This window comes from Balaenoptera acutorostrata, chromosome 14 (genome assembly GCF_949987535.1).
Source record: "Balaenoptera acutorostrata chromosome 14, mBalAcu1.1, whole genome shotgun sequence".
In the NCBI taxonomy this organism is placed as follows: Eukaryota; Metazoa; Chordata; class Mammalia; order Artiodactyla; family Balaenopteridae; genus Balaenoptera; species Balaenoptera acutorostrata.
Window position 1 is genome coordinate 62,740,337 of NC_080077.1, and position 22,660 is coordinate 62,762,996.

The 22,660-nt window shown below is 38.0% G+C and overlaps 1 protein-coding gene across 6 annotated transcripts in view; it reads right to left on the reverse strand.

The window, feature by feature from the left end:
• Nucleotides 1–22,660, reverse strand: part of KLHL32 (kelch like family member 32) — a 234,967-nt gene that overhangs the window by 132,950 nt on the left and 79,357 nt on the right. The window lies entirely within an intron of this gene.

The window sequence follows — 22,660 nt, forward strand, 5'->3', positions numbered from 1 at the left end:
TTCCCACTGATGCCACTGGCAGTTAAGGTTAAGAACACTAGACTCGAAGTTACATAATCCTTGGTTTAGTGAAGTACAGTGATTAAGAGCAAACTTGTAACCAAACAATTCTGAGTTTGAACACTGCCAAGTGACTAGGAAAAACACATACCTTCTCTGTGATTCAGTTTTCTTATCTGAAAAATGGGGCTAAAGATTGTACCCACTTCATGAACTTTTGGAAGATTATATGATAGTACATATAAAGTACTGAATACACTGCCTGATACATGGCAAGCTCTTAGAAAAATTTATATTTTATGATAATAATGAAATAGAAGGACGTTTCTCTTATGTATTCTCTGGTTAAAAGGACTGACATATCAGAAGTATCGGTTCTGGGTTTTGTTTGTTTTTGCTTTGTTTTGTTTTTTAAATCAAGTATGGCTATAGATAAAAAATGCTAATAGGAAATTGACTTAATGTTAAGTGGATTCTGCTTATGCATTTGTAGAAGATCTGAAATTTCAAAATTAAAAAGCACAGGTTAGGGCTTCCCTGGTGGCGCAGTGGTTGAGAATCTGCCTGCCAGTTCAGGGGACACGGGTTCGAGCCCTGGTCTGGGAAGATCCCACATGCCGCGGAGCAACTAGGCCCGTGAGCCACAACTACTGAGCCTGCGCGTCTGGAGCCTGTGCTCCGCAGCAAGAGAGGCCGCGATAATGAGAGGCCCGCGCACCGCGATGAAGAGTGGCCCCCACTTGCCGCAACTAGAGAAAGCCCTTGCACAGAAACGAAGACCCAACACAGCCATAAATAAATAAATAAATAAATAAATAAATAAACAAACAAAAGCACAGGTTACAATAAAAAACTTTCAATCTAATTCTAAATTTGATGCTAGATTTCGTATAGCTGCTTTTAAAAGAAACTGAAAGAAATTTCAGCTGTTTTCAGTATCCATTTTTTATTATATGAGTGTTTCAGTTTTTATTATTCCCCACATTAATTTCTTTTTTCAGGTCTTCCAAGTTGTAATTGCACCTGATATGGTAACCAGCTGCTCTCCATCAACTCATGTACAGAGCAGGACAGAAATGATTCAAACTGCAAAAAAATTATCTGGGTTAATGAAGTGGAAAAAGTTCCTGAGAGCAAAGGTTAAATAAGAGAACACGCGGCCAAGGGAGTTTTTTGAATCTGCTTTCATAACGGTCTTTTGGGATTGACATGTACACACGACTATATTTAAAACAGATAACCAACAAGGACCTACTGTAGAGCACAGGGAACTCTGCTCAATATTCTGTAATAACCTAAATGGGAAAAGAATTTGAAAATGAATATATATATATAGATATAGATATAGATATAGATATAGATATATAACTGAATCACTTTGCTGTACACCTGAAACTAACACAACATTGTAAATCAACTAAAGTCCAAAATAAAATAAAATTTAAAAAAAAAGCAACTATGGAAAAACTGGCATAGAACAGGTATCTGTCCTCAACCAGAGACTGGTGAACTACTGAACTTGAAACCTGGCTTAGTAGAGTTGGGGAAAGAATATAACCCCTTAAATAATGTACATACATATTTGTACATGTTTGTATAAGCAACAAAGCAACACCAAATTGGTCACTGTGGTTATATTATAGAGTATGAACTTTAGAGGATAGGAAGAGACTACTATTTTACTCCATTTACATATAGTATGATTTGGATCATTACCATGAACATGTGTTACCTGTGTATTTCTAACACCGGTCTTTTGAAACTTTGTTTTATTTTTAATGTTCAGGGTTGTACAGGAAGACACATCTGATTCAAATCCTGGTTCTATAACTTACTTTGTCATGTGGGCAACTTACCTTGAACATGTGACCTTTGGCTAATTTGTTAACTTCTCTGAACCTCAGGCCCTTTACCTGTACATGGGGATCATACCAACCTCACAGGGTTGTCTTGAGGTTTAGATACAATTATGCTTAATGTCAAGAATAATACCTGGTACACAGAAGGTGTTTAATAAACAGAAATTCTTATTCTAATAATCCAGGCTGATTGTCCTACTCTCCCATGCCTCCCTTTGATCCCAACTGGAATGAGAGCTAAGAAACAAACCCCCCACTGCCGCCACCCTCTGACCAAATCCATTCCTTTCTAAGACTTTCCTATTGACGATTTTCACTCAAAATTCCTATGTCTGGCTGCAGGACTTCACGTTCACCACATACTCCTACACCCTACTTGAAGGACTGACGCCATCAGAGAAACCATCACCCCTATTTCTAAAAACACCTAACTTCCATTCTGATATCATATCATAGAGTCTTAGAAATTTAATGTTACAAATTTAACATATAATTTTAAAAATCAGAAAAACTGGTTAATTAAAAGATAAAAAGGGAGCCATTAAATCAAGGTCAATGTCTTAAGTTTAATAAACTTAGAAGGTACCTCAATTAGGAAAAGCCTCATTGGATACCACCAAAGTGAGGAAGAACCCCGGTCATTTGACACAGCGAAACACCAGCTGCCTAGGCTGCCTAAGCTTGTGAAACAATGTCTGGAGACCTGCTACAGACCATGGGGAAGAACAGAGACTCCTTTGGTAGCAGAAAAGGTGGTAAGACCAAGGGTGCTATCTTTCAGCATCAAACTTATTGAAAAGGTAAACTGTAATATGCATGAAAGTGAGTACCATATTCGTCTTCTTCACCATGGAGCCCCTAGACACTAGCACCGCATGCATGCAATAAATACAGGTCAATGAATGACTGAATGAATGAACTGAGAAACTCTTTAAAAATTCAGCTGCAATGTACAAATCCAGCTGTTGGACACTGTCATAAACAAAAATAATTTGACGTAAGAAAGAATTTTCTGGATATAAGGTGTTTTAGACACTGGGATTAAAAAGTAATGAAAGTTAAGCAGAAAGAATATCTACCAAATGAGTTCAAGGCTAGACATTTAGAAAAAAGTAAGAACATATGGCAATGTCCTCTATTAAGCCACAACATTCTGCCAAAGCATGGGAGGGTTCTGCTTAGAAATAGGAAAACACTGCAGAGACTCCTTCTTGGTTCACACTGTTTTGTCTTTGGGAGAGCCTTGGCCAGGCTGAGATTTACAGTCATCACAGCTTACTTTTGGCTGATAATGTGCTGCAACCACCGCAAATCTTTCTAATGGAAAACCCAGTTTGTGAGGATGCAATCCACTTTAAGTGCCTACCACACAGAGAATTGTGGATTTATAGTGTCATTCCTCCTGCACTTCATATAGAAATGACACAAATTGAGTCCTAAAATCACAGTGCATGAATTAAGTTTCCTTGGGTCACATTAGTTGTCATGCAGTCATAAGATGAGCTACAACCAATTTTAGGTTGGTATATTATGCCACAGAACTGACCGATGGCAATTCTACTACAACCTCCAAGGTAAGTAGAATGACAGATGATAGACTTTGTGAAGCACTTAAAGTTGGTGAAATATGATCTTTTTTACCTGGTAAACTACACGTAGCTTTGTAGTTGCACTGGATATGGGCGAGATATACTGTGAATCCGCATTTGATCAGGAACACAAATGATTTTACAGATGAAATAACTGGATTGTTTGGGGGCACATTCAACCCTTATCTTTTATGAGAGAGATAAGTAAAAGTAAACAAACATGTTTTAGGAAGTTATTGAAAAGAGCAACTTGCAATGATTGTGGCAGATCCAGCCTGATCCCCTATGCCTTTTATATGTTATGTAATTAGTGATGTTTACAACGGCCGTGAGGCATTACAGAGATATGAGTTAACCTCTGAATCAACAAAGATTACATTTTGCTCAATTTAGTGTTAATGGTGATTATCCTTTATTGCATTTTGGTTATACCTCACATATAAAATAGGTAGTAAATCTCAGTTAATGAGACTGTTCAATTAACCACAACAGCCCATTTCCCTGACATTAAGGAGAAAAGGGTCCTGACCACAGTTGAACTGGACTATTTACCTTTTTTATCTCACAAATGCAAAAGCAATCCAATCCATCTGAGGCGCTTAATGGACTGAAAGAGTGGGGATGCTTGACTGAAGGGTATTTTTCCCCTATACATTTATAGCTGTTTTAATTCTCCCTCAAACAATACAGTAATACTCTCAGAGAATAAAATGTCAGGACAAATGAAAACAGCAAAGTTATATTACTATAAATATAATTAGGCATAAAAATTAGTATTTCTGAAATACAAGTTTCCCCTCACCTTAACCATATGAAGAAAAATCTACCTTATATGCTAAAAACTGTGAAACATTTTGGTTTTCCCAACATCTTCAAATATGTAGCCTGTTTATTCAAAGAATCTAACTGTATTTCACAGCTTCGCTCTTGGCACAGTTACTTCTTAAATTTAACTACATAGTGATAATGAGCCCTTCAAAACCAGCAGGATTATGGCCTATCCTATTTCTCCTTAGAATTCTCCTCCTCCTAGATGTGACCATATTTCAAACTACTTAGGTCTTCCGGGGGAGTATGGAATGGAATGGAAAAAGGACACAAATCAAGTTGTTCTTTTCTTAGCTAAAGGGAAAGGACATATGAAGGCCGGAAACTGTTGCCCAGCATGAAATCAGGTTATCCACGTACGGTATTTATCTTTATCACCTGTTAGGTACTCTGGAAAATGACACCCACACATCTGGCTTTAGCGTTGGGTCACCCTCTCGGATCCCTCATTCCTCTGGTGCTTCTCTTACTTTCTAGTCTATAGTTATATCCCATGGGTATGGGATTTCAATACTTCACTACCCACCATGTAAAGAAATCCATTATTTTATCTTTAAATATCTTTCAGATATTTAGGGATAGCACTTTTACTTTTCCTTATTGAATATACTTGATAAGCTATTGTTGGATGAATCTTTCCTATGTAGAGACCTTTTGGTCTATCCTCATATGGCAGCCAGTGGCACTATCTTGCCTTTCAAAATCTACTAAGGGCACAATGACTAAGACCAAACCTGGATTTCCTGCATTTTGACAGCTGTCCTAAGGCAGAATTTGGGGTCCGCGTGAAGGAGTGACCAAGCAGATGTGATATAGATTCTACAGAGTGAAGTAAGTCAGAAAGAGAAAAACAAATATCATATATTAACGCATATATGTGGAATCTAGAAAAATGGTACCGATGAACTGGTTTGCAAGGAAGAAAGAGACACAGATGTATATGGACACCAAGGGGGGACAGCTGGGGGGGGGGGGCGCTGGTGGAATGAATTGGGAGATTGGGACTGACATATATACACTAACATGTATAAAATAGATAACTAATAAGAACCTGCTGTATAAAAAATAAATAAAAAATAATAAAATAAATAAAATACGATAGGCAATCAGGGAGAATTCTGTAAGACACAGAAGAGGCACTTACACGGCTTATCAGAGCTGCACAGGGTGTGTTTTAAGTATCATGAGTAAAACTCTAGCTTTTTTTCTGTAAGTGGAACTTTAAAACTGGAAGGTACTTTAGAGATAACTGACCCCTCGCTGCTCAGAGTGTGGTCCCTGGGTCAACAGCATTGGCATCACCAGGGAACTTATTAGAAACACAGAATTTCATGTCCACCCACACCTACTGGATGGGAAGCTGCATTTTAACACGAGCCCCTGGTGACCCACATGAACATCAGAGTCTGAGAGGCATGGCTGTAGTCAGTTCCTCCACCCTTGCAACACTCCTTGCCTATCTGAATATTTGAAGTGATGAAACATCCAATACTTCACTGGAGAATGCAAAGTATTAACAATGCTTTTAGAATATTGACTCACTCTCCGGATGACTTTCTCTTCTTGGTCCTAGTAGAAGGTCAATAAATTCACTCTCTTTTCTGCTTAATAGTCTTTCCAACATGTTATAACAGCTCTTAAGTCTCCCTATTGGAAAGAGCATCTACTCCAAATTCTCTGAGTCATAAAATGTTAGCACTCAAAGCTAACGCTAGAAATCCTGCAGTCCAGGCAGGAGACCTGAGTTCAAATCCCAGCAAGCGAGGACTGATCTCCAGATTCATGGGGAAAGGAGGGGAGGTTACAGCTTAAAGAAAGACCCACAGTCCCAAGAATAAGGCCTTTAAAAGAGTAAATCATCCCATGTTCTTAGGTGGTGGCAGTGGGAGGAGCCTTCAGACAAATCCATCATGTCACCTTCCTTTTCCTCACTACTTTGGTTGACTTTCTCTGGTCCATCTCCTTCTTATATTTTCCTGAAGAGGAACTTCATGTGGCCACCTCAGAGTTGCTACTGACACAAACCCCTCAGACTCATTCCTATGGAATCAAAAGTAAAAGGTTTTACAGATTTTCAATTTGCCATAAAAAATGTCAAGGCAACCCAATCAAAAATTGGGCAGAAGACATGAATAGACATTTCTCCAAAGATTACATACAGATGGCTACAGGCACATGAAAAGATGTTCAACATTGCTAATTATTAGAGAAATGCAAATTAAAACAACGAGCTATCCCCTCACACCTACCAGAATGGCTATCAACAAAAAGTCTACAAACACCAAATGTTGGTGAGGATATGGAGAAAAGGGAACCCTTGTACACTGTTGATGAGAATGTAAACTGGTGCAGACACTATGGAAAACGGTATGGAGTTTCCTCAAAAAACTAAAAATAGAACTACCACATGATCCAGGAATTCCATTCCTGGATATATATATGGAAAAAATGAAAACACTAATTCAAAAAGATACATGCACCCCAATGTTCACAGCAGCACTAGGTACAATAGTCAAGACATGGAAGCAACCCAAGTGCCCATCAACAGACAACTGGATTAAGAAGATGTGGTATATATATACAATGCACTATTACTCAGCCATTAAAAAGAATGAAATACTGGGCTTCCCTGGTGGCGCAGTGGTTGAGAATCTGCCTGCCAATGCAGGGGACACGGGTTCGAGCCCTGGTCTGGGAAGATCCCACATGCCGCGGAGCAACTGGGCCTGTGAGCCACAACTACTGAGCCTGCACGTCTGGAGCCTGTGCTCCGCAACAAGAGAGGCTGTGATAGTGAGAGGCCCGCGCACCGCGACGAAGAGTGGCCCCCGCTGGCCTCAACTAGAGAAAGCCCTCGCACAGAAACGAAGACCCAACACAGCCATAAATAAATAAATAAATAAATTAAAAAAAAAAAAAAGAATGAAATACTGCCATTTGTAGCAACATGGATGAACCTAGAGAGTATTATGCTTAGTGAAATAAGTCAGTCAGAGAAAGAAAAATACTGTATGATATCACTTATATGTGGAATCTAAAAAATAATACAAATGAATGTATATGTAAAACAGACTCACAGATATAGAAAACAAACTGGTGGTTACCAAAGGGGAGAGAGAAGGGGAAAGAGACAAATTAGGGGTATGGGATTAACAGATACAAACTGCTATATATAAAATAGATAAGCAACTATACTGTATAGCACTGGGAATTATAGCCATTATCTTGTAATAACCTATAATGGAGTATAATCTGCCAGAATACTGTATCACTATGCGGTATACCTGAAACTAACATGATATTGTAAATCAACTACTGCAATTTAACAAAAAAGAATGCCAAGGTAGTTCCTCGCCTGCCCAGTCTGATACTGGCAGGGCTGTGGAGGCCACATCCAGCGTCCAGTGCGAATGGTCAGGATCTAGTTATTACGTCTGTCACAGGTGTAAAAAGGGAGCGGAAGTAGATGTGCCAGCCCTGCATCAGAAAGTATGCACACGTCCAAGCACTAAAACACACTATTTCTGTCCTAATATTCATAACGTCGTCATATAAAATGCTCTACCTCTTTTCTACAGAGAACTTTTCGGAAAAATGTTGAAGATAATAGTGTGGAAACACCTCCACCGCCACTTCTTATTCTACTCTTTAAAAACTCAGTGTAAGTTAACGAGCACTCTTAAAATTTTAACCGCAAATTTCAACAGTTCCTCTTTTATTTTTAACGTCCTCCCTTAATATCTTTTTCTTCAACAAGCTAACATAAAATAAGACTATAAACACAGGCACCCAGTCCAGCTGTGCCATCTCTTTTCAATCTTTCATTTTATTCATCACTTTGGTTTGACAGCTGCGAGTCAGGCAGTACATATTGGGGCCACTCGCCCCCTGTTAGGCGTTCACACACAGGAGGGCAAGAGGCCCGGCTAACACATGGTTTCCTCTAACTCCATTAGTTGCTAAGCAACCACTTCACTTGACCCTTCCTGATCCAAGGCAGAACAGGCCAGTTTAATATGAAGTGTTCAGGTCATCCCATATGCTCACGTTCACTCCTTCTGCAAACACATCTGATGCTTTGTCTATGCAAGCTACATGCAAAGTCTCTACATCTTACAAAATGGGGAAAAAAAGAGTTTAAGAATAATCCACAAGAGCTGAAATACCTTTCAAAAGTAAATAGATGAAGAACTTCTTTTAATCCTATGAAAACGATTTTTAATCCTATGAAAAATCTATCCTTTCAAAAGTAAATAGATGAAGCACTTCTTTTAATCCTATGAAAATGATTTTTAATCCTATGAAAAATCTATATGCATAGGTATATCATTTTTAAAGTGATATGAATGATTTGATATGAAAATCTCTCATATGACTTTAGAGTCCCATCTCTCTAAATGAGAAGAATACTGGTAATTCAATCCTTCAGGAATCCAGGCATGCAAGCCCAAAACCCAATCAACATCAGATGAGCTAATTAAAAGCAACTGAGTCAGCAAACAGCTGGATCATCCCAGAGTGGACAACTCATTTTGAATCAATTTTTTAGAACAATGATAAACAGAAGCAGGGCATATCTATATATTCCAATAATTTTTTACAATGATTCATCAGATTCACATGATCAGCTACTTTGTCCCTCTTTTATAAAACATCTGTCTTTGCTCAATACTCAGTCTCTAAAGGTTTAAAATTTTCATCAGCTTCATTATCCTTCAAACATGTGTTCTTGTTCTTTCCGAGGAAGCTAAGGTTGACTGTATTACTGTGATTAAATAAGCATTAGTGAAATTGTGATTTTAAATAAAGCAGCGTGAAAGTCATACATTTAAAAGCATAAAAAAGACATGGCAGAAAAAGCGAAAAAAGTCTTTCAATACAAACTTAAATACATATAAAGAGCTTAGCACAATGACTGCAGAGAGTAAATGATAAAAAATTAGATATTATTATTACAAGAATTTATCTAGCTTCATGGTATTTATATTCAGTAGAAGTGAACCAGTTTAAATAAAGGAATAAAATGCAGATCAGAGTTCACCATTCTCCATTCACTGTAATGAACACAGTGCACTAAGAGCACAATAATGAAATTAATAGTTACCTAATCTGAAATGTTAATGATTTCTCTGGCATTGGTGCAAATCATTTTAAAAGGGGATGTGACAAAGATTGTTTAGAGGCTCTCAGTTTTCTATTTAAAAAGGAAATAACATTTGATCACTACCACTATTAACTGGTACTTCACCTTGAATTGACAAAGGGAATACTATTTATAATGAATGTGTTCAGTTTCAAAAGGAAATTACGAATCCATTTTAATTTAAAAAACAAAACAAAACCCCACACACATACTCCTATCCCACCGTATATCTAATATCAGCCTTCTCCTAGTTATTCAACAACTACAGCCTTCTATAACAGGCAGATGTGTAGCTGTTCATTGTCAGCCAGGCAATGAATGCTTATCGAACATCCGCCGGGTGTGAGGCTCCTTAACACACTGTCTATAAAATGTCAGATTGACTGCTTAATTTGGCTTTGCTGAATGTCAAGGCCATCATTAATGACGCTATTTTTTTCTGGCTAAATTTAAAAGCTAGTTCATGAGGCCTCTTCTTGGTAGATATTAACTAAATGACTAATCAGCAGATACAGGTTGCAGAATGCCAACATCTACTCACAGACAACACATGATTATGACTTAGGTGAGAAACTGAACACATTTTCAACTGTGGGTAATTTTTGTCTATTTCTATGGTTCCTTGGAACTATGTTTGTTTGTAGATTGTTTTTAAAGTCACAACTGCCTTAAGAAAAGAAAAATCTATTGCAGCATTTTAGGTACCTCTTCTGAACCAGATTCTGGTATTTTTGGAGTTACAAGTTGAAGGGAAGCAACCAAACACTACCACATTAAGTCCCAACTAATTAGCCAAGGACTCTAAAACTTATGAGTAGCTAGCTGTCCAGTTTTCCTGGGCTCCTAATTCCCTATTGGCTTCAGGTGATACTGCATATGTTAGATCCAAGAAAACAGCAAGATGTCTGCTGGGCCACAAGTCTTTTGGATTCAGCATTTAAGTTTCCTTTCCAGCAGTACATATCCACTAAGAATCTAAGAAGTTCTATGTTGGGGAGTTGGTATAACCATCACTCTCCTAGTTTTTAACTCAACTTCAGCATCAGCAATGTCATATTCTCAAGCATGAGAAGAAAACAGAGTCAGTGCCCTAGTGTCTCTGAGCCATCCTGCTCCCCACCTTCACACCAGCTATTATACAGAAGATCTGTATGGATAAAAACAAAAAAAATTATTCAGTCTTCATGAACATCACTTTTACTTGTGAAAGTTGAAACAGGTATCACTGATCAGTTTTGTATTTACAACTGTACCTGTGGACCCAAGTATCCTTGTCACAGCTGAATAAATATGACCAAATCCCAGAGGTGAAAGAGCTTTTGCTGACTGGACCTATGACTCCAAAAGTTTAAAAAAACTAAATGGTGGCTTTTTGTCTTTACTATTTTATAGCTACATAAGTACTACATAAATACAGTCTTCTTTAAAAATAAGGTTAAAGTCTTACTTCCTAAGAAAGTAATATTTGAGTAAAGATCTGAAAGGGGCAAGGGAGCAAGTTATATACTATCTAGGAGAAGAGTAATGCAGGCAGAGGGAATAGCTGTGCAAAGGCCCTGAGGTGACAGCATGCCAGGCATGTCTGAGAAACAGCAGAGAGGCCAGTGTGATGGGAGTGGAGAGAGAAAGGGCAAGAGTCATAGGAAGGAGGCCTAATGAGGTAGAATCATGTAGACCACAAGATGTTGGCTTTTACTCTGAATGAAAGTGGAAATCATCAGAGGGTGTTGAGCAGAAGTGATACAATCCAACTTGCTTTCAATAAGATCACTGGGGCTGAAGTATTGAAACAGACTCCAAGGGCTCAAGGATTAAAGTAGGAGGATACTGCAAAACTCTAGGCCAAAATGATCCTGGCTTGCACCAGGGTGGTAGAAGCAGAAGTGGTTGGAGTCTGAATATATTTTGAAAGTAGAGCCATGGAGCTTGCTGGTAGTTTGGATGCAAGAGAAAGGAGTCATGAATTACCCAGCAGTTTGGGGCCTGCACTAACTATAGAGTCACTGTTAACTGAAACGGAGAACACTGTGCAATAAGCAGGTTTGTGGGAAGAAATTGGGAGCTTGATTTGGACACAGATTTGCGATGCCTCTTAAACATCCAAGAAGAGATGCTGAGCAAGCAATTGGATATACAAGTTATGGATTTTAGAGGCGGGTCCATTCTGGAGATATAAATTTTGAATTCATTATCTGTGATGAGTAAGTTTATCTGTCAACTTCATTGGGTCACAGGGAGCCCAGATATTTTGTCAAACATTATTCTGTGTGTTTCTGTGAAAGTGTTTCTGCAAGAGATTAACATTTGAATTGACAGAGTAAAACAGATTGCCCACCCTAATGCAGGTGGGCCTCATACAATCAGTTGAAGGTCTGAATAGAACAAAAGGCTGAATAAGAGAGGATTCTCTCTGCCTGACTGCCTTCAAACTGAGATGCTGGCTTTTTCCTGCCTTTGGACACAAACTGAAACATTGGCTCTTCCTGGGTCTCAAGCCTATAACTTTCAGACTGAAATTACATCTTGGGTCTCCAGCTTGCTGACTGTATAGATCCTGGGACTTGTCAGCCTCTGTAATTACATAAGTCAATTCCTTATAATAAATCTCTTTATATATATAAAATTCTATTGGTTCTGTTTCTATGGAGAACCCTAATATATCACTTTATATTATATATATGTATTATACATATGTGTGTATGTGTGTGTGCATATATATACATATATGTAAAGCCATGAGACAGTATGAGATTATCATGAAAGCTGCTGCAGACATAGAAGAAGTGTAAGGACTGAGTCTGGACCACTCCAATTTTAAGAAGTTGGGGAGATGAGGCAAAACCAGCAAAGAATATTGAGAAGTAGCAGCCAATAAGTGGGATAAAAACTTGAAAAACCCAAAAGCCAAGTGAAGAAAGTGCTTCAAGGAACAAGAAGTAATTGAGATGCTGTGAGTTAGAAAAAAGAAGACTGGAAATGGATCACTGGATTTGGCTATATTTTATTGACAATTTTTGTATCTATGCTTATAAATGAGATTAGGTTCTCATTTCTTTTGCTGCCCCTGTGTTTTGGTAACAGAATTATGTTAGCCTTATAAAATTAGGTGTGTGACTTTCTATTTTCTTCCAGACTTTAGAACAGGTTTATGAGAAACAGCTGTTACATAAAGAGCTGGTAGTACTGGCATGTAAAAAATCTGGCCCATTGCCTTTCTGAGGAGGTGCATAGCTACTTTGACTACTACCCCAATTTCTTTTTTTTACCTTTCCTTCTGGTTCAATTGTGGCAATTTATATTTTCCTAGAAATATATTCACCAACATTCTGGTGTTTATGGGTATAAAGTTTCTATGGTTTCTTTTTTTTTTTTTTAATTTTTATTTATTTATTTATTTATTGCCTGCATTGGGTCTTCATTGCTGCACATGGGCCTTCTCTAGTTGCAGCGCGTGGGGGTTACTCTTCATTGCACTGAGCAGGCTTCTCATTGCAGTGGCTTCTCTTGTTGCGGAGCACGGGCTCTAGGAGCACGGGCTTCAGTAGTTGCGGCATGCGGGCTCAGTAGTTGTGGCTCACAGGCTCTAGAGCGTAGGCTCAGTAGTTGTGGCGCACGGGCTTAATTGCTCCACAGCATGTGGGATCTTCCTGGACCAGGGCTCAAACCCATGTCCCCTGCATTGGCAGGCAGATTCTTAACCACTGCACCACCCAGGAAGTCCCTCCATGGTTTCTTTGATAATCATTTTTCCTTTCTTCATCTCTAAATGCCACATTTTTCATTTTATATAAAAATTTTTTCAATTTTTATATATCACCTCTTCCATTTTTACAATTCTTAAAGTTGGCCAAAGTTTACCTAAATAACTCATATTTAAAAAATAGTTTAAGAATATTTGATATAAAAATATATATGTATGCTATTTCATGAATACTTGCTCTTATCCTTATTTCCTTCCAGCTGTTTTATTCGGGTTTATTTTATCATTTCAGCTTTTGGAGTTGAAAGCATAGTTCATCATTCTAGATCTTTCCTACTTTTAAATAAATGCACCAAGGCTTGGAAAGGACACTGTGATGTGGCCCCCAGATCCCTCTTTAATGAAGAATCTGTGGTCCCAGCTGCTGGGAGAACTGTGGGCAGACAGACTTCAGTTGCCAGCCTCTTCAGGGACTGCCCAGCTGCGAGAGTGCCTTGTCCAAGGTCCTGCCCCTTCCTGGGTGGCCCACATTCAATGAGTGATCAGTGCAAGAATGTAAAGTCCTGGCCACCTTGGCCCAACACTGAATGGCATTTTAGCTCCAGAGTTCCCTGTGGAGTCAGCTGAGACTGCTGTTGGGCTGGAATCAAAGGTCAACTTCTCCTAAATCCTGCTTTCTCCATCTCCCTCTGCGGCTGTTGATTCCAAAGTCTTCTTCCCAGGGAACCCAAACTGCAAAGAAGGCTATAATTGTGCTTCTTCAAATTCATGTTAAGAACAATGTTTTAATTTCTGTTCAGTTTTAAATATTTTGCAATTTTGACATTGATTTTCCTTTTAACTCATGAATTATTGAGTGCTTTTTAAGAAAACAATTGCAAGTATATGGGGGGTAAGATCAATTACTTTGTTACTGATTTCTGCTTGTAATGAGTTCCTTATGACCTACTTTACAGTTTTTACAGCTACTCCGTAAGTGTTGAGAATGTGTGTATCCAGATCCTCTAGCTACATTTTCATTATTTTTTAGTCTACATGATCTGTCGGTTTCAGAGAGAAGAGTATTAAAAATCTCCCACTATGACTGAGGATTTGTTGATTTATCCTTATGATCCTATAATTTTCCTAATATATTTTGAAGCTTTATTAAGTGGATATAGGTTCATAACTGTTACTTTCTTGATGGATTGTTACTTTGGTCAGCACGGAATATCACTTTTTGTCCCTTCTAATTCTGTTCTTTTTTTTTTTTTTTAAATTAATTAATTATTTTTTGGCTGTGTTGGGTCTTCGTTTCTGTGCGAGGGCTTTCTCTAGTTGCGGTGGGCGGGGGCCACTCTTCATCGCGGTGCGCGGGCCTCTCACTGTCGCGGCCTCTCTTATTGCGGAGCACAGGCTCCAGACACGCAGGCTCAGTAGTTGTGGCTCATGGGCCTCGTTGCTCCGTGGCATGTGGGATCTTCCCAGACCAGGGCTCGAACCCGTGTCCCCTGCATTGGCAGGCAGATTCTCAACCACTGTGCCACCAGGGAAGCCCTAATTCTGTTCTTCTTGAATTCTAGTCTGTGCCATATTAATATTATTATAAATACTTTGTGAGTGTCTAATATATTTTTCTGAGGCATGTTTTTTACAAACAAAATGTACTTAGATTTATATTTTTAATCAATCTGAGTTTGTTCCTTTCAAAGAATTACTTTGAACAGTTCGCATATATTCTTATTACTAAGTATTACTAAAATATTTGGTTTAACTTCTGCCATCTTATGTTGTGCTATAATTTTTCACATTTTTTGTTTCTTATTTCCCTTTGTACATAGGTAGCAATGAAAAAAGTTTTCTTCATTCAGTATTAATTATACTTAATGTAAAATCTCTTTCTGATTATATCAATAACCATTTTCCATACTGTCATAGTTTCATTCATCTGTTGAATCTGTTGATAATTCTGTATTAATTAAGGTAATGGGACATTAGGTAGTTTTATAACAGATAAAACCCAAATTCCCATGGCTTCACTCACTCATGACACACACATTCCAGTGTGAGTATCCCTAGGTAAGCCACTCTCTATGTGTTTTTTTAGGGCCCAGGGTCCTTTTATCTTAGGGCTCTGCTCTCCTCTGAGTCCTTTCAATTTGGCTTCTAGACAGAGAAGATGACTGTGGAACAGGCATACCTGCTCATAACCACTTTGCCCTGTAAGCAACTCATACCTTTTCTCCATATGCTTTCGGCAAGAACGAGTCCCGTGGTCCCACCTAGAAGCAAGGGGTGTTAGAAAATGAAGTCCCTGACTGAGTAGACACTTCCAAGCAACAACTCCAGAAGGAAAGGGTATTAGCTGGCTGTCTCTGCCACATTCTGGCTTCTACACCTTGCTGAATTATTTGGTTTGTCTATCACTACTTCAAACACAGAAAACCCTGGCCCCTTAGTGTGGCACAATTCATTTCTCTATGCTTCATGCTTTTGCCCACTTAATCCTTGCATGAGTCCCAGCCTTCTGTTTTGTGTTCGGCATTATCTGTTCCATCAGCCCTTCTCCAGAATGGGATGCTACGAGCACCTTTACATATAGGTAAGCACACCAGTTACTCTCGCAATGATGAGAGCATTCCCTCTGTTGGCCTAAACCTTGGATAAGAACCCTGGGAATACAGAAATCTCCCATTAGAATTAGCTTTGCCATCTGTCTCTGAGCTCAAGTAAAATCTTTTAGACACGACACGGCTTTGTTTGTTAATCCCCTAAATCCCAAACACACCTACTTACTTCTTGACAATTACATTTATCAGTGTTTACAGTTTATTTTGCTATATGTTTTCATTGCCTTTTAATTTAACTTTAAATCCTTTTTGGTAAACTGCTTATAGCAACATACGTGATTTCGCCATTAAAAAAAAGCCAATTGTATTACATACAATAATCTAAACATAATGATCTAAAAAGAATACATTTCTCTTAACTAAAAATTTAACTAACTATTCCCCAACCACCATGAAAGAGTTGTAATGTTTAAATTAACTGTATGAAAAGTACCAAGATGAAAAAATGAATGCAAGTATTTTTATGGGAATTAAGTGTTAAGACTGTTTCATTTACGTGAAGATAGTCAACTGAGTAAAGGTGAAAAGACATTTTTCCTATTCCAAAATAATATCCAAAAGCCAACTTTATTAAAAGTTAATTTAACATGGGTTTTGTCTGAGAAAAATCTTTAAAAATGTTCCATTTATCCAACTGATAAATTATCAACATGTGTTTCAAAGTCTACTCACTATAAAGCCAAAGTGTGCATTTATTGTTTAGGGAGAGACTTTTAAGGGGAAGATCAGTGAAAAAAGATAAAAGGAAAATGAAGAAAAGAGAGAATGGTGATACAAAGTAAAACAGACAGATGCATAAAGAGATCCAGAAACAGCCAGACAGCAAATTAGAAAAAAAAAAAATGCAGAAAGTCAAAGAGAATGCCGTGGACCAAGAGACATACTCACCACTTACAGTTATTCAAAAAAAGGAGAGAAAAATGACTCAAACTTTCATGTAATAACAACTCCAGGACTTCCTTTGTGGCGCAGTGGTTAAGAATCCGCCTGTCAATGCAGGGGACACGGGTTCGAGCCCTGGTCCAGGAAGATCCCACATGCCGCAGAGCAACTAAGCTTGTGCACCACAACTACTGAGCCTGCACTCTAGAGCCCGCGAGCCACAACTACTGAGCCCGTGTGCCACAACTACTGAAGCCCGCACACCTAGAGCCCGTGCTCTTCAACAAGAGAAGCCACCACAATGAGAAACAGGTACACCACAACGAAGAGTAGCCCCCACTCGCCGCAACTAGAGAAAGCCCGCATGCAGCAACAAAGACCCAACGTAGCCAAAAATAAATAAATAAAATAAATAAAGTTACTAAAAAAAACCCCACAACTCTACCTTGGGTTCTTTTATGATAGCTACTATGGCTATTCTGCAACTATAAGCAAAATGGCATGTTGCTTCTTGGTACATAATACCAAAAAATTCATATGCTCACTCAATAACTATTAGTTGAGTGCCTACTATATACTATGCTCTGTTAGAAGTGTTGCAGGTTTAGCAGTGAATAAGAAAGACAAAAATCTCTGCCCTGATAATGCTTTCAAGTGGAACTGAGTTAGCTGTCTACAGAATGGAGGTTTCTTTCCTCAGCTGTGGAGTAACTTTTCAACCTAATTGCCAATTACTTAAATTGCCAATCGTTTCCTTTAACCTGGTTTTTTCAGTTTCTGACAGTGTTAAAAAAGCTGCAACCTTGAATACATTTATCACTACAATCCTAGTTAGTACACAAAAAAGCTAGAATGTTCAATATTACATTCTGTGTTCTGTTTCACTATTGTAGTACTCTCCAAACTTTTTAAAAATTTTTTTATTGGAGTATAGTTGATTTACAATGTTGTATTAGTTTCAGGTGTACAGCAAAGTGAATCAGTTATACATATATACATATATCCGCTCTTTTTTAGATTATTTTCCCATATAGGTCATTAGGGAGTATTGCGTAGAGTTCCCTGTACTATACAGTAGGTCCTTATTAGTTATCTATTTTATACATAGTAGTGTGTATATGTCAGTCCCAATCTCCTAATTTGTCCCTCCCCTCCCCCACCCCCTGGTAACCATAAATTTGTTTTCTACATCTGTAACTCTATTTCTGTTTTGTAGATAAGTTCATTTGCACCCTTTTTTAGATTCCACATATAAGTGATATCACATGATATTTGTCGTTCTCTGTCTGACTTACTTCACTTAGTATGACAATCTCTAGGTCTGTCCATGTTGCTGCAAATGGCAACATTTCATTCTTTTTTTATGGCTGAGTAATATTTCATTGTGTATATGTATAATACCACATATCCTTTATCCATTCCTCTGTTGATGGACATTTAGGTTGCTTCCATGTCCTGGCTATTGTAGATACTGCTGCAGTGAACACTGGGGTGCATGTATCTTTTCAAATTATGGTTTCCTCTGGATATATGCCCAGGAGTGGGATTGCTGGATCAAATGGTAGCTCTATTTTTAGATTTTTAAGGAACCTCCATACTGTTCTCCATAGTGGCTGCACCAATTTACATTCCACCAACAGTGTAGGAGGGTTCCCTTTTCTCGACATCCTCTGCAGCATTTATTGTTTGTAGATTTTTTGATGATGGCCATTCTGACTGGTGTGAGGTGATACCTCATTGTAGTTTTGATTTGCATTTCTCTAATAATTAGTGACGTTGAGCAGCTTTTCATGTGCTTTTTAGCCATCTGTATGTCTTCTTTGGAGAAATGTCCATTTAAATCTTTCACCCATTTTTTGATTGGGTTGTTTGTTTTTTTGATATTGAGCTGCATGAGCTATTTGTATATTTTAGAGATTAATTCCTTGTCAGTTGCTTCGTTTTCAAATATCTTCTCCCATTCTGAGGGTTGTCTTTTCATTTTATGGTTTCCTTTGTTGTGCAAAAGCTTTTAAGTTCTCCAAACTTTTTGACTGTACAAACATGTTTTGAGCAGGAGCCTTAATATTTATATATTTGTAAATTATGTAGATATATGCCAATCTGTTACATACATTATAAAACAAACCCCAAAGCAGAAATTAAATTGATATAAAAATTTACTGATAGTAAGGTTTCCCTCACATCCCCAGGGCTCATCTGCACTCTGAGGGGTACACAAAGCTCCAGGTGAGAAACCACTGTACTTATGCTAATTTTTCACACTTTTAAACTTTATGACAACAAACTTATAAACTAATCCTTTATCCATTTTGACAAATATTGTGACAAAAGGGAAAATAATCTAACTCAATAAGTCACAGAAAGTTGCAAAGTTGGCTTAATTCCCATAGTTTGCTGTTTTCTTCCTTTGCGTCAGTAGGTGATAAACATTTCAGCTCTGGACACACTGAAAAATTAATATAAATTCTGATTGAAGGTTTTTATGGAGCTTATATCAAAAGATTGAAAAACTTCTTAATAAACACACCATTTACTAAATGTTACTTTATCCTTCCATGGAATCAAGAGGCCTTATTGGGTCTTTCATTGCTAGACTTGGTGTCTGTGTGTGTGTGTGTGTGTGTGTGTGTGTGAATATGTGTATGTGTGTGTGTGTGCACACATCAGGGACTTTCTTATTAATAACAAAAATACTACCCAACATTGGTGTAGCTATTTTTATTCTTTTCTAATCGCTGACATTTATATTATCTCAGCACATTTTTTTAATGAGATAGCAGAGCAGGTACTTCCCAGTTTTATAGACAAAGAAACTAAGGCACAAATGGTGAAGTAATTTTCCTAAGATAATGTGGCAAGTTAACAATAGAGAGAGAAGATTCTAAAACAAATTCGCCTAACACTAGCTCAGTGCGCTTTCCTGATACCAAACTGCTCTGATATCCTAACTACTGAAATTTGCATCTTCTACTACGGCACACAATTTCACAAATCTGTTCCTCATAAAGTACCAGGACCGTTATTCCCCACAAGGTTTATTTTTAAAGCACTTATTATACTTCACTTATTTAAAGGAAAGGGGATATCCTTTTCTCACAAAATCACAAGTCATAGGATTTCTTCTATTTAAGGTTACAAAACTCACTGGTCACACACCATCTGAGGGCACAGTGATCTCTCGTTATTTACAAGGCAAAGCTGAAACATTAAAAAGAGGCTGCCGGGGCTTCCCTGGTGGCGCAGTGGTTGAGAATCTGCCTGCTAATGCGGGAGACACGGGTTCGAGCCCTGGTCTGGGAAGATCCCACATGCCACGGAGCAGCTGGGCCCGTGAGCCACAACTACTGAGCCTGCGCGTCTGGAGCCTGTGCCCCGCAACAAGAGAGGCCGCGATAGTGAAAGGCCCGCGCACCGCGATGAAGAGCGGTCCCCGCACCGCGATGAAGAGTGGCCCTCACTTGCCGCAACTAGAGAAAGCCCTCACACGAACCGAAGATCCAGCACAGCCAAAAATAAATAAATAAATAAGTAAAAAATTAAAAAAAAAAAAAAAAGGGGGCTCCTTTTGAATTATGGTGCTGAGGAAGGAATAGTAAAAACTAATAACCACAGCTATAATAATAACTAAGTTTTCTACACCCGTATGTCAAATCCATTTGACTCTTCTGATATCTTGCTTTGAGATAAAGGAATACAATTACTTCTTATTCAGTGGTCCCCATATATAGTTTAATTGTTCTTCAAACCTGAGACCTATGATTGTGTCATTTCCCAACATTATCAGGCAGCGTCTATGAGATCAGGGCTACAGCTTACTATTGTAAGCGAAACCACATCTGAAAATTCACAAAAACATCAAGGGAAAAATCACTTCAGCTAGCTATTGTTAAGATGCTTATATCAGTATCCTACTGTTGCTGTGATAAATTACCGCAAACTTAGTGGCTTAAAACAACACAAATCTGTTATCTTACAGTTCTGGAGGTCAGAAGTCCAAAATGGTTTTCACCAGGCTAAAATGAAAGTGTCAGAAGGACTGTGTTCCTTCCAGAGGCTCTAGGAAGAATCTGTTTCCCTGACTTTTCCAGCTTCTAGAGGCTGTGACATCCCTTGGCCATCACATCACCCCAACCTTCGCTTCCGTTGTCACATCTCCTACTCTCCTACTCTGACTCTTCTGACTCCCTCTTCTGTCTTTTAGGGACCCTCATGATTACAGAAGGCCCAGCTGTATAATCCAGGATAATCTCTCACCTCAAGGTCCTTAATTTCATCACATCTGCAGAGTCCCTTTGCCATGCAGGGGAACATTCCCAGGCTCCAGGGATTAGGATGTGGACATCTTCGGGGTCATTATTCTGCCTACCACAATGCTTGTATCTAATGGCGACCAACAGGAAATTTTCTCAGGTCCACACAGCTTGGTGTCATGGAAAATTTAGGGAGTTTGCAGGCATGTGGACCTAGGCTGGGATTTGGACTCTGACACGGGGCAGTTGTTCAAACTTTAATTATTCAACACTGAGCAAGCTCAATTTCCTTGTCTGTAAAGTTGCTGTAAATGTCTACATTTGACAGTTATTGGGGGATTAAATGAAGATAAGGAATGTGAATACACAGAGTACTGAGGCTAGTAAACAAATAGAGATGTTAAATGAATGACATCAATAGATAAATGTTTAGATTTTGCAGTTTGAATAAAAACCGTTACTTCCTTAGTAAGGAATATATTCATTTCCTGGCCAATCCTTGCGCTATTAATATTCTTTTCCCTTAAGTAGTTTCAAATAAGTTTATTTTAACATTTAAATAACTAGGGGGTTCATTTGCAATGATCCTGATGCTTAATTTTAATTCAAGATAAAAGATTGATCTGAAAAACAAATCTTCAGTGAGTTGGGGTTTTAGAAGAATTTATATAGAGTTTTTAAAGTTTATGGCAAAGGAATTCAACATTTTTATAATTTAAGAGTCTTCACTGTCTTTTTAAAGTGACATTTTTCATTCATTATATACAAAAGCACACACTTCTTTTTATTATAGCTTTGAGATTAGCTCCCACCACACATATATTTTGTGATAATTAAAATTGTCATCTCTATTAGAAAGCTTGTCTCCTTCCAACTATTAGGACATAATTCACTGTTTTTTGTAGGTGATTTATCACAAAGCTTCTTGAAACTGACTTTTGGCTACAACATGAAAACATGGTTCATATTATTGTCAGCAATCATCTCTTGCAGCATTCAAAGAAGAACATGTCTCCCATTCCAAAAACCAGAAATTTTATTATAAGACCTCAAATGTTAACCTAATGGAATTTAATGTGGACTTGGCTAAACAAGAGATGAACAACCCAGCAATGAAATCATGGCAAATATGATAAACACACTGTGTTCCAACACTGCCCCACCCCCTGATATAATAATGCTCCATGGGGAATCTCTCGCTTACCAACTAGAAGTAGAATCTTGTTATAAGGGACTGTAGCATATACCAGGTATAAGAATTAAGGTCCAGAAACACTTCCACACATTCACAAATATTTGCTTGGCCTTGTTGGAAAATCTCCAGTAACCTTGCTACTCCACACTTCTAACTTGCTGCCCAAAAGACTCGGTGAAACTAGTGACTGTTTTGCTGCTTAGAAGAAGAAAAAGGAAAAAAAAGATAAGAGATATAGAGGAATGTATCTTTTATTCTTCTAGGTTAGTTTTATTAGATCTAAAAAAAATTGCTATTTACTTCCCTAGGTGGCAAGGTTTAAAGTCATTTGGATTTTTTTCAATATTAGAACCAAATATAATAGACAAGATATTAACAGATGTTTTTTCTTTAATAAAGCACTTTTGTAGTACTTTCTTCACTTATGCACACACAAAATTGAGAAAAGATAAGGAGTAAATTCCTCTGTATCTAAGATAACATGATGATGTATCAATAGAAATAATTTAGGGGAACAAAGCGTTTTATAGGACTCAATTTATAAAATATTTTGTGATGATGTGAATGATGTTCATAAATGTTTCAAAAAATATTTGCTATAC